Source organism: Bidens hawaiensis, unplaced genomic scaffold (genome assembly GCF_021521415.1).
Source record: "Bidens hawaiensis isolate Kalapana, Puna unplaced genomic scaffold, B.hawaiensis_p1.1 tig00003378_1, whole genome shotgun sequence".
Taxonomy (NCBI): Eukaryota; Viridiplantae; Streptophyta; class Magnoliopsida; order Asterales; family Asteraceae; genus Bidens; species Bidens hawaiensis.
This window is the reverse complement of record NW_027491188.1, coordinates 2,441,839-2,459,725: the sequence shown is the minus strand read 5'-3', so window position 1 is coordinate 2,459,725 and position 17,887 is coordinate 2,441,839.

The following is a 17,887-nucleotide window of genomic DNA, read 5'->3' as shown; positions in this document are numbered from 1 at the left end:
GATGGATATAAATGGGAGAAGTTCGTCAAGATCATAAAGCAACGAACAACGCGAGACAAATAAAAGAATCTTGAAAGTTATCAAGATGAACAAGTTGAAAAGATTCGATGGACTGAATTCAAGAGGTATTCTGGATAACATCAGGAAATGTTTAGAATACCATAGGTAAGGTAAATAATTGAACACAACTGGCCACTGTGTTTAGCAATTTACGATTACTTATGATATTCCGAACCACTGAATGATAATATCAATTAAGATGCAAAAATCTTTGAGTATGGATAAGTTAGCACAGCTATACGATGAAAAAATTGTATCTTTGCATGGTGTACCATTATCCATCATTTCGGACAGAGATAGTCATTTCACTTCGAAATTTTGACAAGTTTTCTAAAAGCTACTGGAACGCGATTAAATTCGAGCACCGCGTACCACCCTCAGGCTAATGGTCATAGTGGACATACTATTCAAACATTGAAAGATATACTCCGTGCATGTGTAATTGATCTGGGGAAGTTAGGATATTCATTTACCATTAATGGAATTTTCATACAACAATAATTATCATATGAATATCCAACGGCACCATTCGAAGCATCATACGGCCGAAAAAGTGTAGAACACCCATATGTTGATCCGAAACTGAGGATAATAAATTATTAGGTCTCGAAATCATTCAAAGAACACCGATACAATAACGATTGAAAGTGGCAGGAGATAGATAGAAAGGTTATGTCGATATTCACTGCAAACCATTAGAATTTCAAAGTTAAGGACAAGTATTACTTAAAGTATCACCTTGGAAAGGTGTAGTACGATTTGGGAAGAAAGAAAAATTGAGTCCACGATTCGTTGGGCCATTCAAAATACTTGAAAGAATAGGACCTGTTGCATATCGATTAGAGTTACCCGAAGAAATGAAAGGTATTCATGACGTGTTTCATGCATCAAATCTACATCAATGTCTAGCCGATGAAACACTTGCAATGCCATTGAAAGACGTTGAAATTAATGAAAAACTTAAGTTTGTGGAACAACCTATTCAATTTGAAAATAGTATTATTAAGTTCCTCAAAACGGAAATGACTCAAGTTAGTAAAGGTGCGCTGGGATTCAAGATGTGGACCTGAATATACATGGGAACTTGAATCGGAAATGAAAAGAAAGTACCCATATTTATGAATCTTGAGGACCAGATTATTCAAAAGGCGGGGAGGATGTAACATCTCGGGAGTACCCTGTTCAATTTTGGGTCAAATATAACAATTCTTAAACTTAAATGGGCTAAAATAAATTTTTTTGGTTTTCAGACCCATCGCGCTATGCGATGGGTGAACATATTTGATCATCGCGCTACGCGATGTCATTCCCTAGAAGTTCTGAAAAAGGGGGCGCCGCGCTACGCGATGTTCCATGATCTAGAGGGCATCGCGCTACGCGATGACCCCATTTAGTAATCAGGGCCACGTGGCCAACCACGTGTCAACACGTGGCAACACCTCGTCAATTGCAGTGTCGTGCTACAGGATAGCTTAAGGAAAGGCCCATCGCGCTACGCGACGGTCCCCAAAACTTTGCCTATAAAAGGGGGCTACGGGTTTGAAGCTAATTCATCCCACATTCACCATCACTTTCACATATTTAACATTGGAGAACGTGCCCGAGTGTCGTGAAGTTCCGAGGTCCATTTTCTTGAAGTTCGTGCAAGTATTAGAGATATAATGAGCTGTAGAGCAGTTAAGCGAGTTAGGAGCGAAGTTCTGCCAACTAAGCAATCATTTTGCCTTAGCATAAGTATTCCAAATATTCACTAAGGTAGAATCTAAGTTTAAGTTATTGTTAATCATATTACTATAGCTTAGACTCAGTCAAGGCTATGGCCTTTAACCTTGAAAGTATTTTCAAAAGCATCCACAAACAAATTTCAATCATACATTATTTATATATATATAATGTTATACAAAACTATATTTTGACGGGCATGTAGTAACTGGAAGGGGGATATCATTAGTGTTCTCTTCTTGCCTATGGTAAGTAAGTCGCACACATCCCAATCAACCGCGGGACCCGTTTACTTACCTGGAGAAGTTTTCCAACGTGATAAACCCTATTAGGCCAAAACATGCTACACCTAACGTCGCACTAATACAATCATGATTTCAAAATGTATTCACAAACCTAATCAAAGTTAAAACCAGAATTAAGGTCTACAATCTAATCAAGAAACGCCATCAAGGTGATCATTCAAACCTATTTGCTTATAGGTTAACAATCAGTCGCAATCAAAAAAGGTTTTAACACAATCACATCATCGATTCAGGTGAATACGTTCAACCTTTTTATAAACGTGAATACATTAAACCTTTATAAACAGTCAAACATATTTATACTCTATAAGATAAACAGGTTGTTGTCTTATTGAGTCAGTCAAATATTTACATGAGATTATGTGATCTCTAAAACTTTATAATACAAGGTAGAGAATAAAAAAACTCACACCGAATACATATGTGTCTGGATCCAAATATAACCGTTAAGCCTAAACAGTCAAAGGCTACGTGGCCGTGGGCTAATGGTAATATATAGTTTCTCCGGAATGGGCTACGTGGCTCGGAGACTTGTGTGTGTAGGTCACTGTCACGATACCGGAAATAGAAATATTTCCACTGAGCAATGTCAAGAAAACTATATTTGTATTATAATTGCTATTTAAAATGCTTTTAGAGTCAACGATTCACCAGCATGTCGCTGACGTATTTTTCCTCACAATACAGGAAAGCAAGCATAGTACAGATAGCAAGGCATAAGAGTCATTTATGGAGTTAGATGCTCGCAGATGGTGATGGCTCAATTTTAAATAAATAAAATATTATAACAAGTATAAACAAGGTTTGTAAACCAAATACTTGGATATTTATTATTCAAAATAATTTTAAAAATAAATTAATATTTTATTATAATCTGCAGCTCTGATATATTTTCAAAATAGGTACCAACTATGGGTGTCACACCTAGGCCCTAAGTCTGTGTCTGACAACTATCGCCGCCTCGTCAATAAGGCACTTGTTTATTTCGGTATATATAGGAAATTACTAGTAGGACTAAAACTCGACACTAAACATGGTTTTAGTCAATTTCTATGAGTTAAATTTCATGATAAGTTCGTTCGGTTCCGTATACGTTGACGTCAACTTATCAGTTTCCTCAACTCGAATAACACTTTTCAAAGGTCAACAATTCATTATGTACATCGACATAGTTTTATCTGTGGTTTCCAGAATCAAATTGGATTTCGCATTTTGAGTGTTGTCAACTTTCAGCCTAATAAAGTATCAATTCATGTTTTGATCATATTGTACCGTTTACAGTGCCGCTTGTATAATATTATGATAACTATTAGTATTCGAGGATTGGACCAGTGGAAATGTTGGTTCTAAATTTCTCTAAGGATTGGTAATTCTTTCAGTGTTTGTATAGTTTGTCCAAATCGATCGTTTTTTGGGAAAAACAGGTCGTGGTTAAACCGATTCGGTTTCTTAAGTTGGTTAGAACATAAGAGGCGAAATGACTATCTCAGACCGAAGTAATCGAAATAGACATACCATGTCAAGGTATGATTTTGTTGACATAATTGTAGTCGTGCCTTTCAGTCATGTAGTTGTTATGGATCGGGAGAGAGTATACAAATTAAGTTAGTGGGTCAACTAGTACCCGGACTATACTGCGTTCTAGGGATGATTTACGAAAGGGTGTTACGAGGCTCATAGTAATCTATTTCCACTTCCACCGGGTGTCTCCAGTTGTTGTAACATTACCGAGGGTTCTTGATACTCTGTTTTAGTTGACTCTAGACTCGGTTTGTGTAAGGTATAGATGCTTATCGGTTTTTCTTTCGAAGTTTTGCTCGTCCTCGTGCAGGATTTTGTTTTCAAAATGTTAGGTTCTTGGGGTTTTCTTTTGGTCGATATGAATTTGCCCGATAAGGTTTGTCAAAACAATCGCTTCAAATACCCATACTTTCCAAGGTTTAACTTTATCCCTTCATCTTGAGGCATCAGTTTTCATAGTTACACGTGTTCCACAACTCTACTCGTTTTCCTTATCCCATATTTAGTTTTGTCAGATCAATTTCAGGTCATAAGCTTCTGTGATTCCTGTAATTTGTGTGTTTGATGGTATTTTAGTAGCATGCCCATGCATTAGATGAAAAATAATCATCCCATACCCCTGGTTAAGGATAGTAAAATTTTCCCGTGCGTTTTTGATTGTCGGGAAGCATATGCTATAACCTTGTTTCTATGCGTTAGTACGTATTCCAAAACTTTTCGGGATGTATCACGATTGATTACAAGATCATCAGTTCCTTCTGGGAGACTTCGCATAGGAGTTTGATAAATTTTCTGTCTCATCAATTGAGAAGCCATCTCTTGTTCTTCCCCCAGTCATAAACTCAGTTCTTTTCGGGTTAGGAGGGTTAAAGGTTGGGCTATACTAGATTGTCAATAAGGCGTCAGTAATACCCAACTAATTCCAAAATTTGACAAAATTCTCTTGGTGACTCTGGTGTTTACCAGTTTTGCTCGGCTGCATGTGAATTCCGTGTCAACTAATAACGTGTTCTAAGAATCATCCTACTTATAAATTCACACTTGGACATCTTAATATACCATTCCTCCTACCTCAACATCTCCATGATTGTTCTTGAATGTTGCTCATGTTCCTTCTAGGTTTTCAAGATATCAGGAGGTCATCAATAACGTTATAAAGAATTTGTCGAGGTACAATTTACTAACTCGGTTCGTGAGATTCATGAAAACCTACAGGTGCATTAGTCGGTCCGAAAGGCATAACTAAGGGTTCATAGTGGCCATCTGATCTCGACACTCCATTTTAGAAACATCTTTCTCTTGGATTTTAACTTGACGATAGTAGGTTCAGAGGTCTATCTTTGAGAAGTAATTTGCGTCTTGGAGCTGATTGAACAAATCGTCTAAATATGGGAGGGAATATTGGTCTTAATGGCAATTCGTGTAGTTCCCAGTAATCAACGCATATCCTAAGCTTTCATCCTTCTTCTTTACCAACAACACCGATGCTCCCCAATGATGATAGCTAGGTCCCATAAAGCCCTTATCTAATAATTCTTGTAGCTATATAATTAGTTTTTACATTTTGGAGAATGTCAGACAATAAGGTGCCTTGGTAATAGTAGTTGCCCCTAAGGTTAGGCCGGTTCGGAGTTCAATTTGTCGGATAGTGGAATTTCGGGTAATTCATCAGTAAGGATATGGGAGTATTCGGGTATTACGGGGATATTCTCTATATGTTTCATTAGGGTTTTTCATGGTTATGTTCTCTAGAAATGCCATACATCCTTGGCGTAAGAGTTTTAATATTTTAAGATGAGACACGAGAGGTGATATTGAACCAAACTCCTCTCCTTCTACCATAATCGCTTCATCATCTGGGTGAGGAATTTTAACTATTTAGTCATTACACACGATTTCATCCTTGTATATAACTAACCAGCCCATATTGACAATTGCATCGATGTTTCCCTACTATACCAGGAGCAGGTCAATAAAATGGTTGGTTGTTTAGGATAATAGGATAGTTTTGGATTATTTTCCTAACATTTCTAGGTTTACTGTTAGTGAAGTCTATAACATAAGGATCTATTAGTTCACTAACCAGTACAATTCTCGAGGATAAGAAGTTAGTGGGAATGAGAATTCTATCAGTACCTATATCAAACGAGGCTGAAGTATATTACTCAGTAATTACAGATGTATTATTTCACCACAATTAAGTCTTTTTGTGTTTTATCGGGTCGGATCACTAATCACGGCCTCTAGCCGTGTTAGACGTCGATGTTCGTTCTTAGTTTAACTTGGGACAGTTCCTTTTGAAGCGTTTTGTACTTCCAAACTCATAGTAAACATGAGGGTTTGTCATAGTTTGTGATTGAATTGGTTGCGATTGGGATAACTGTAAGTGGTGAGGTCAGAACTATCGGTTTACAATGTTCATAATGGTTTCACGACTACAGGCATAGTATCCACCCTTCCTCCTTTTATGACATGCCTTTATTTGACATACCCTTTGGCAAATGTTCATTGTATAAGTTTAATTCTGAACTAAAATAATTGTCATATTATTCTGAGTTGTAGGGTGCGCATGTTTAGATTGTTGTAGCTCGTGTACCCTTGTTTCATGGCTAGTTTGTTTTGTACTAGATGATTCTCCGGTACTCTCAACACACCATTCCTGATCGAATTCAAAGCTACCACCGACATACCCTTTGGCAAATGTTCATTGTATAAGTTTAATTCTGAACAAAAATTAATTGTCATATTATTCTGAGTTGTAGGGTGCGCATGTTTAGATTGTTGTAGCTCGTGTACCCTTGTTTCATGATTAGTTTGTTTTGTACTAGATGATTCTCCGGTACTCTCAACACACCTTTCCTGATCAAATTCAAAGCTACCACCCTGGCTAGCGTCACGATGTTCTCAAAAGTTAAGTGAATAACTGGATTAACTAAGATCTCTACTTCTGGAATACTAACCATAGAATTAGTCTAACCAAATTGTTAGAACGGTTTGTGCATTCAAGTTGACCCGTCGCTTTCATTTTGGATTTTTTGGGTTCGTGTTTTTAATTTTTAGATTTCATTCCTTGGGCGAGAAGATTTCAATATAGAGGTTTTAAGTTTTGCCCAAGTCATGTGGATAATTGCCTTTTTGCTCCCAAATTCGTACAATTGTTTTTTACCACATAAGGTCGTGGCCAAGTAGTGTAAAAGTATGTATTTAACAATATAGTTTAATGGGAAACTATTGGTATGGATAACAGACTTTATCATTTCGATTCATTTTTACTAACTCATTTGATTCTTTAGTATCATTAAAATTTACATGTTTGCACAACTTAAATCGTTTAAACGAGTATTCTCGTTGTGAAGGATCATGGTTGTTACGACTAGTATTCATGTTCGGTAAAAGATTTTTGTTTCCAATGGCATTTTGTGGGGAAAATTATCATTATCGGTAGTAGCATTAGTGCTCAATGGGTGAGTATTATTCATGACAATGTTCGTATTTATCATAAAAATAACATTTGTAACTGTATTAGTATTGGGCGGTGAAATAATATTCGCGGCCGTATTAGTGTTTGGCATTTAATTTGTATTCATTGTCGTATTAATGCCGGCAGCGAATCGCGCTGCGATTGTCAGAGTTACCAATTGCAGTTGCCGAACAATCATTTCGACACAACTGCTTCAAATCACGTGTTTGTTTTCTTCGGGGCCATTCTTAATTTTAAACAACTAAACTTCACATAACAATAGTTTTCCCTGTAACTCATTGCGCGGGGAATCACATTAGCTAACATTCAGGTAATTCAAATAGCAGATACGTATTATACACACCGAATCATATATCCATATACCTAGGATAGTACATAGATTTAGCCTGATAAGACCATTGTTTGCATGTATATATCGAATATCGTCATCCCGTGACAAGATATTTTAACCTGGTAAGGGTCAATGTTTGTACTAAGATATCCAAATCGTCTCCCACTTCAGCATAGCACACTACCAAATGCTTGCATGGAGTATCGAAACTATGCACAACATTGTCATACAATCCTTGTCTATTCGAGCACACATTATAATAATCATGAATAGTTCACGACTTGTACAACAATTATTTAGATGTAATCCCACCATTGGGTGCAGCTTTATTCTGCCTCTCCCATAAATAGACATTTGTTGATTATGAGTTTAAACAGTATGTTGTAGTCGGAGGCATTTCTATATTTCCCTTGACCTTTGGATGTTATTAAATATAACTACAGAATATTCTTTCATCAGATTATTTACCAAAAGTGGTGATTTATTAGTTGGGAGTAAGTTGGTTCTCTATAAGCCAAGACACATCATTGGTCTGCGGCGTAAGGTTTCCCTTCTGTGATAAATCGATCAGAGTGGCAACAATATAGGAGGGGTTGAAGATACTCGTATACATATGATTTGATGAGTTTGTTGATAAGGTGGTTTGGCAGGGATGGTTGTACTGATGATATGAAAAGCTTTTGAACTATAGCTAATAAGTAGTATATACAGGTGATTACGGTCTGTTAATTATCGAGGATTTCGTAAAGTACTTATTATATTTTGTAATTTCATAAATTGAACTCGTCAATAGGTATTTTCCTTGGAATAGTGTTTATCCTTGATGAGTGAAGTGGAAAGATGACTAGAAAACAGCTCAATCTGCTGTTAGAAACTTGTATGTGAGATAAAGATTAGGCCCGAATCGAGAAGTGTCGTGTTCCCATGATATGGACGTACATATGTTATATCTTCCACAGTTCCTTTCTGGGCCTTGAATTTACGCTCGTTCTGTGATTCAATCATACAACAAGGTTTAGTTTGGACTTGCTAGAACGTCCATGCATTCCCATTTACAGGCAACATCAGTTCTTCATCCGATACAAGACTACTGTTTTCAAAATCTTTTGTTTTCACAATTTGTCATAAAATTAATATTTTTCAATAGTAGGAATCATAGTAGAGAATATTATTACTCAAAGCCAAATAAGATATTTTATTTGTTATGGTCAGGTACAATATTAATTATGATAAAATATAATATTATTTTTAATAAAATACAATTTTAAATTAATATTGACTATAATCGAATATAATATTCGTTACACGGAGACTTAGTATTATCGACAGTATAGTACGTACACGTATTCGTACACCTTGTTCCAGATAAGCACGTATGTATGTGTTATATATATATATACACACATACTCAGAATTACCTTTTATACACATATGTTGTCATTTTTACCTAACCGTACGTTCTGCGACTTCTCCCTAAATTCCCTCGTACAAGCAAGTCTGCTATTATGTTCCGGACCATAATAACTTACATGCCCTACAAGTTCATCCCGTCATCCATCAGTATATAATATTATATTTTTATTTATTTTCCCAGAGCTAATTTAGCCTACGGTTATATTTTAGGTACCCTAAAGGATAACCTAATCCTTTATAACCAATGGTTCTGATACCATCTTCAATCACACCCCGTTAAGCGATTCGCGGAAGCGTAAAACGGAAATATAACAGACACCTCTGATATCAACCGCGTTGTTTATAAAGAACAATACAAACTACTTTACAGTATTTTACATTGATCTTGATTTACAACTAGGTGATACAAACTAATTCCAGCCCGTTAAGCGGCTTTACTTCCTATTAGCACACCTGCATCAATTCACCCAGCATTGATCGCAAATCAAAAACGTAGCACATTGACTTTCTAGTCCAAGACCGGTATACCTGAAAAACATGTTAAAACGGGTCAACTACAAATAGTTGGTGAGTTTCACGAGTTACAAGAAATCAGTTATGCGTACAACAATCATAGTTTGTAAATACGCAAATACGTATGTATGTACGTTCAAAAGTATGTTTGTTGGTATGTTTATGATGTAATTATGCTAAGCTACATTGAAGCCTTGACGGTCTGTGCTGGATGCATCCATTTCTCACGCCCAATCAACCACTGTGGCTCTCCTTCCGCCCACAACATTCCCCAGTTGATATGTCTAACACCGCATAGCTTGTCTTTATAAGTATGGTCATGTGCAAATGGTGCTATGTGACACGGCAACCAGGCCGATTCCGTTTATGTTTGTCAAACCAATAGTACTATTCACAAGCCACCAGCTCGAAGTTAATCACTGTGTTGTTAGGGACTTTCGTGTGTTAGCACTTAGATAATTCCCATCATCAAACAATTCAGAGTATATAGATATGTATCAACATGTTTTTCACCCCGAAAGTTCGTAAATACAGTTTAAAAGTAGGGTCATGAAACTCATAGTTTAATCAGTATTCAGTAGCGTGACAGTTCAGGGCTTGCTTGACTCGTAATCACTGGTCCCTATAATAAATATTATAATAATATTAATATTTTAATATTATTATAATCTCAATACTAAACTGGGTGTATATCTAATCTGGGTATAGCTGGTACGCCCAGAAAGTGTCAAAAGACTTAGATTGTGATGTTGTTAAATGTCTAATACTTAAAACCGAACTTGGCTCAGTTTCCCCGTTTTCCCAGCTGGGCCAAGTTGTTCGTTTATGCGTTCAGAAAACAGTTATGGGGATGCAAGCTTGGGTAAATGTGTTGGTTAATAAAATGCTTAAGTTATAAAAAAAGATCACATATTGGGGCTCTAGATTCGCTACGGGACTCGTTTCCGTTTATTCAGTTGATTTGGAGAAAAATGCGCACAATTTAATTGTCCGGATTTCTCATAAAAGTTTGTTTTTACATAACTAATCCAAAAACAAAATTTCTGACCACTCTTGATATTTTGATATTTCAAAAAGTTCGTTAATCACGAACTTGTGGGTTTTCGTTAAAATTGAATTTGTTTAATCTTCAAATTTGCACAATTAATTATCCGTTAATCACTAGAACATGAAAATTTAGACACATATCAATTAAAATATTTATATTTTATAAAAGTATTTTTGGAATTATTTACTGAATTATAAATTTATAAAAAATCATTTTATATGCTATATTTAGCCCAAGAAGCATCCGTTTATACCAAATGGTTTCCGAAAAATCCGCCAAAATTCCTGAGTGACTGAAAAATTTCCAAAATAACCTGTAGCAATTCCAAAAGCTAAAACTCTTTCCAAATATCATTTTCGAGCCAAAAACGACAATTAAAATTCAAATAAGCGCGAATGCACAAAACATATCTAGACTTTTCCGAAGGACCTCAAAATTTAATATGTGATCATAATATACCAAATCTGAATTCCCTACAAAATTTCATAATTTATCAAGCATTTTAACTATTTTTCCCAGATAAACGTCCCAATTCGGTAATAAATTCGCCAAATATTCTCGGATGGTCGAAAAATTACCAAATTTGGACAGGGACTCAATGATATGGTCCCTAATTTCTCTGAAAAATTTCATGGACTAAAAATATGCACATCACAACCTTAACCTAAACAGCCCGTAATCGAACATTTCTGAATTACCATTGCGGTTTTTGTCCGTTTTCGCTCTCTTAATCCAATTTCCGGTTTGTCGTGCTTCTATAAAAGCTAGGTACGGGTCCTATATCACAAACCAAGCATGCATCATCAACCAAACAACCTCAAAACTTATGGTTTCGGTTATGGATTTAAACCGAACTTTTGAATCGTAAAAACATCGTTTAAACATTATAATCCGTGTTTATGGCCAATAAAGTTATCAATTCAGATTTCCAACCAGGCTTACCATAAAAGTATATTTTTTAGATGATTTTAAAGAGTTTTACATGGTTAAATATGATTTTTACTAATCAAACCATCATCTTTATGCTTAAACCATATTTAATCAAGTATAAAATGATCAAAATCAAGGCCTTTACCTTAGGGTTTTTTTATGTGTGTGAAAGAACAGCAGGTCTTCATGTTTAAAGTTCTGGAATTTTGCTCCAAGATATCTAACTAACTTATTTTTAAAGAAACCAAAATAATAATATTATAAAGGATGTTTGGTCCAAGTTGGCGGGCTTGGCTTTTTTGGCCCCTTTGGGCCCAATTTTGGTCTGTTAGTCTCGTTTTACATGCCCGAACGTGAAATCCCGAGTCCATGTTTATTTCGGGTTCGGTTTTTGGCGAGAAAAATATATCAGGTACGTCAAATAGTGCGAAAACGAGTCTTTTTCAGCTAATTTCTTGTAAAATTAGAAAAGATAGTATTTGTTTGTAAAAATCGGAAATAGTTTCACGGATCAATTAAAACATCCCCAACAAGTGTTTGGTAAATATTTTTCGGCTTAAAGGATGATACAATGCTTGTTTCGGAACTATCTTTCGCGTTTAAATCCATAGCGGATAGTTAAACGAGCATGATTTCGTTTAACTAGTTTGCTATCATAATAAGGCCTTAATATCAATATGCTGGCTTATAATAGACATATATCACTTATAGATAGCCCCCTCAGGATATCCGGGTCATAACTAGAACCGTTCGGTTAATCGTTCGTTCGTTACGTAATAAGCATTTAATTCCTTAATCGGTAAATATGTACTGAGGTGTACCTGGTTTGTCTCAAATGTCACAAATAAGGTCGCCGAAAAGTCACCATGGCTGCCGGAATCAGGTTACCGAAAAAACGGGTAGGGAAGAGAGAGGTTGTGGCGGCTGATTAGGGAATTATCAATATTATATTATTATTTTAAAACCAATGTTAGACATCAAGTCCCTTATTTATCAAGTTTCTTTTAAACTGAATTATTATTATATCACAACTATACCCCTTGTAGTTTCAAGATGTATTAAGATTAGAAAGTAAAATATAATTACCAATTGGATCCCGAACTTTGAAATGTCTTATAAACGTAATAATAAATTATAAGACTTGAATATTTATTATATTATATACCCGTAGTTAGCAAATTGTTTTACTTAAAATAGAAACTTTAAATCCTGGAGTTTCGATAATTGCACCAAAGCATACAGAAGACGAACAAACGATAACCGTGAATCATCGAGGATATTATATTACTAACAAACGATAAACAAGAATACATTGAAACTATAAACCGGATCGTTTTAACGAATAAACATTGATGAACGTTAAACGAAACTTGAACATATAATATATGTATGTGTGTGTATGTGTGTGTGTGTGTATAAACAAAAACCGAAAATTCAAAATGGGTAGGGTTTTCAAGTTTGAAAAGTAACGAATGTTACAGGATTCATAACTTTTAGAAATTTCGTCTCGAAATTAAAATAAAAATACAATTTTAAAAGAAACAACTAATAACAAGAGTTGTTATAACTTTTTAACAATTTTATATATACTTAATTAAATAAAAACAATAACGCCGATGTTTAAACGGCCCAAACGACGCCACAAATGGGATTATGAAAATGACACTTATATATAGTATGTACCAGCAGCGTATCCACCATGCTCTTATCATACTGCATTTGTCCCGTTTTTCAAAACCATTCCAGGTTTCAAGTTATTCGCACACAACATGCCTATTATGTCTTCCATGCGAGAACTTGGATAATTACGTGTCGACCCATAATTACCTTTATCGTCGGATGGTTCACATAATTCGTCCCATTGTGTGGGTTTTAAAACGTATATAATATTAAAACTTGGGAATCGAGAACAATGAACAATAGATCAAAATTAACAAAATGTATAAACAAACCCTTGAGATCAAGGATAAGCGAAAATATTAGGTCCAAATAAATGAAATCATTGAAGTTTAACGAAATAAACGATGTAAACGAGGTTCTTAAAATAATCAGAATAATGAATGAAGACATTAATGTCAGGAACACCATTATAATTAAACGAAATATTGGAATCTAGAATAACAGAGTAAATAAATGTGGCATTGAGCCGACTGAATATAAACGTGTAAGTCGATAAAGCTTTGGGTCCGAGAATAAGATAGATAAACAAAACTTTAATAACATAATCTATTAAGTTCTCGGAGTCAATAATGACTCGTCAAACAAATGAAAACTTTCAATAAATAAGCAATGTGAATGAATGCTATATTAAGATTAAGAATCACAAAATATAATCAAAGTGAAACATTCGTCTCAAATTGATATATCCTTGAAATTAAGAATAAATAATTGAAACTTCAAGATCAACATAAAACATTGATTAAATGTATGAAATATTGAAATCAAGAATAACAAAATAGCTCGAATAAAACATTGAGAGGAAACAGAACAAAACAATTAAAACGATGCAAGTAAAAATAATAAGCTCAACATGTACATGGTCCCAATTTCCACTAAACGATTATGGTTATAGGAAATCGGTTATAGACCGCGAAATTGAAATAACAAAGTAAACTGATTCACAATGTAACTATGAATGAAAATAGTTCACTAATTAACGAATAACCAAACTCAATATAGCTTCGTAAACAACCTTCGAAAGAACATAATACATAACATTATTTCGATAATGTCCAAACATATATATATATATATATATATATATATATATATATATATATATATATATATATATATATAATATGTTTATACATGACGAAGGAAGAAAAGAAAACAAAAATGTAGCTTACAATGCTTGTCTTCTCGAAGATGGGTTGCGGGATGAAAACTATTACGGGGGCGGTGGTATGACTTATTAACTCGAAACTCGTTGGCGTTGAAAAAGAAAGGGAAAGAGAAATGATTGTTGAGATTCTTTTAAGTCTGTGAAAATCAATCGTAAAAATGTGAGGTTTTTTTTAACTCAAGGAAAAATAATAATTTGCAAAGAAACATTTAGTAAGTAATAAAGCTTGAGAAACTTTATAAAACCTTTTAGTGTAGAAGATTTTCTGTCGGGTTGTGTCTTATGAAAACATTATGGAGGATTGTCAAATGTTATAACTTCGTTATAATATTATATTGACGGGACTCACGAACTTGGTGAGAGTGAAAAAGTTGTTTTTTGAGTGAAATGCGATAAAAATAATTTATAACTAATTTTATTTAACGTAAGAATAATTTTATTTTAAAGATCTTTTTGGAATAACAATAATATTAAGAAGAATATTAATAGTAATATTAACAATACTGATAATACTGATAATAATAATAATATTGTTAATAATAATAATACTAGTAGTAGTAATAATAATAATAATAATAATAATAATAATAATAATAATAATAATAATAATAATAATAATAATAATAATAATTTTAATAGTAGTGTTAATAAATATAATGATAATAATATTGGTAATAATCCATTTTAAATGAAATTTCTTTTAGAGAAAAATAACTTGGTTATACATCATGTGTTATTTTGAGTGAGTCTTCGACCTCACGTCAAATTTTGGCGCCATTGCCGGAGAGTAGTGCGCAACGTGTGTTATTTTTGTAGTTTTTGTTTAATTGTTTATTGTAGGTTATTTATTTAAAACACCACCGACAAACACAACCCTTAAATCCAAACTTGTCATTGCTCCACCCAACCTCCCAAACCCAAACATAAACATAAAATAAGATACAAAAATGTACAAGGGAACACCTGATTCGCTGCCGACACATCTCAATAGTAACGTGGTTGCGGTGGTCCAAAGATGGACGTCATCACGTCCGTGAATTCTCCAAAACCATACACCCCTTGATCCTCACCACTAGCTTGACCTTCTCCTTGAGCTTGACCTGAACCTTGAGTTTGTCGCAGATCCAACCATTCTGAATGATGCAATGGTGGTATGGGATAATTCACCGTACCGTCGTATGGTGGCAATATGGTGTAGTCAACAATCGGTGGTTCAGCCACCACAGGTTGCCCCGAATGCCATGCGTCATGCAGTCGTCTTTGACAATCATCCTCATACCTATGGTTGATTTCGCGTTGTTCAGCATAAGTGTGGGTCCGGTTCCACACTTCTTGGTGATCATACATTTGCTTTTGAGCTCGTTCCATGCTTGCGCCCATGAATGTTTGGTGATCAAATAATGTTTGGGCTGTCTCGGGCCAATGATAGAAGTGTGTTGGCCTGGTGTTGATAATTACATCACGCATGCTTCCATGGTGAGCCCAATTTGGGTCAAATGTTTGACCCGAATAGTCAAACGTTCAGGGACCCGTATGGTGAGAAGGAATTTGTCCCCGTCCTTGTGCGCTCGAACTGCCCCATGCCCTTTCGGTTTCCATCGCAACCCGCTCACTAGGCTCATCATCATAATCATCTTTCCCACTTTCTTCCTCTTCCTCGTCACTTTCTATTTCATCCTCTTCCCCCGGTTCCAAAGGTTTAGCATCAACTTTCAAATCTCTCAACCTTTGACCCCCACTTTTTAACATATGGTACCTGTCACTTGCTCAATATTCCCAACCGGCCCCTAGCTTTGTCATATAAAATGGCTTGTGGATCCTTCAAAACCAAACATCATTATCCCAAATAACACCAAACCGCATCAACAGCGCGGTAATCAACCAACAATGGGGGATAATCTTTTTTCTCACATTATTCCGACAAAACCAATTGTTGTTAAGTACTAAATATCATAATCACACAAATGGTCCCCCATGCATCAAAGCATATAAGATCGGGACCTCGAGATAACGAACTTCTTGCATATCCCCTCTTCTTGGCATAACGTTATGTAGACACATAATGAGCAACATCTTTGGCTTAATCTTCAAGTTCTTCCTTAACAACTTCCCACTATGTTTACCAGGAAAAAACAATGCTTCCAACATGGTGTCCCAAGTTGGATGCTTGTCTGGTTGGAAATACAAGTCATTCATATCTGGATACACATAACTGTTTTGAGGCTTACTATCAAATCATGCAATTTGCCTCAATGTTTCAAACGACATAGTGACCTCAATGTTGTTGACAGTTCCGATGAGCTTTATCCCCAAGGGTTTATTGAACGAAGGACATCTCAAAGTTGCTATCCATTCTTCAATTTCATCGATGAAAACATACTTCTCATTATAATCGTAACACTTGAGAGTTGCTTCCCAACCCAATGCCTTGAATAGATCAAAAACATCAAACGGACCAAACTCATGTTACGGGACCACTTTCTCACAAAAAAATCCATTCGACTTCTTTGTCAACTTGTTCATCTTCTCGTGAAATAACTCTGGTTGCCATCTCATATCATGATCTGTTAATGGCCCATGAGTCCAATCAGGTTTAACGTAATAGACCTGCTCTTCTCGTTCTTCTACCCTCCGCCTTTTTGCTTGTTCAGCAGCGATGTTGCTAGATGGGCCCGCAATCCCCTTTCCTTTATCCTTACCAGAACGTCCCATCTAAATACAATGACCAACATTAACTAAGTTAGCATTCATCGCCTTATACATTCCCACACTTGCTTGTTTCTATGGTTGTGAATATATGACAATCATAAACCATTAACTTTTCACAAAATTTTGACAGCATTTCGTTTATACATATAGCATCTTCCACTCTCAAACTTTTGTCAAACTTTAATTTTCTAAACCATATTCATAACCATAACACAATTTAACACTAACATCAAACTTTTTCACATTCAACAAGCAAGTGTAAGCAATGTTCAATCACGAAATCTTAACCTACAAAATTGTAGCAATTAAGTGAAGAAAAACATACCTTTAAGCCGAATTAAACACTCTAGTCACACTAATCACTAATTGCAAAACCCACTTGTTCAAAATTTTCAGACCAAAAACGTCCAAAATCGAAGCCCAAAAAGTTAAGATTGATGAAAACCGAGCAAAGAATGTGATTCCTTGCGAAAATCTAGTCAAGTTAGACCCGAAAAACGTTGATTTTGGTTAAGGTTTGAAGAAGATAGAAATTTAGGGGTTAGGGTTTGGCAGAGATGAATGTTAGGATAATGATGGAAGAATGAATGAATGAACAAAGAAGATAAGAGTTGTATGGTTGGAGATTCATTTAGATTTTCGGATTTTATTATAAATTTATTTCTTTTTTATTTTTTTTTATAACAGCACTGAATACTGGCCCTTTAGAGTCCATCGTAGCTTACGGTAGCTATCGTAAGCTACGGTAGCTTCCTTGGCTTAACAAGTCCACCATAGACACAACAATTCAGCCGTAAAAATATTAAGTCCACCGTAGCTTACGGTGGACACCGTAGGCTACGGTGGCACCTGATGGGCAATTTTTTTTTATAAATAAAAACTACTTATAAAACAAAAACTAAAAATTACCTACCCCCTATGAAAAACCTGAGTTATCCTCAGCATGGTAAAGAAATTAATAAAAATTTCCCACACTTTATTTGGACACACTCCTAAACAAGAAAGCTAA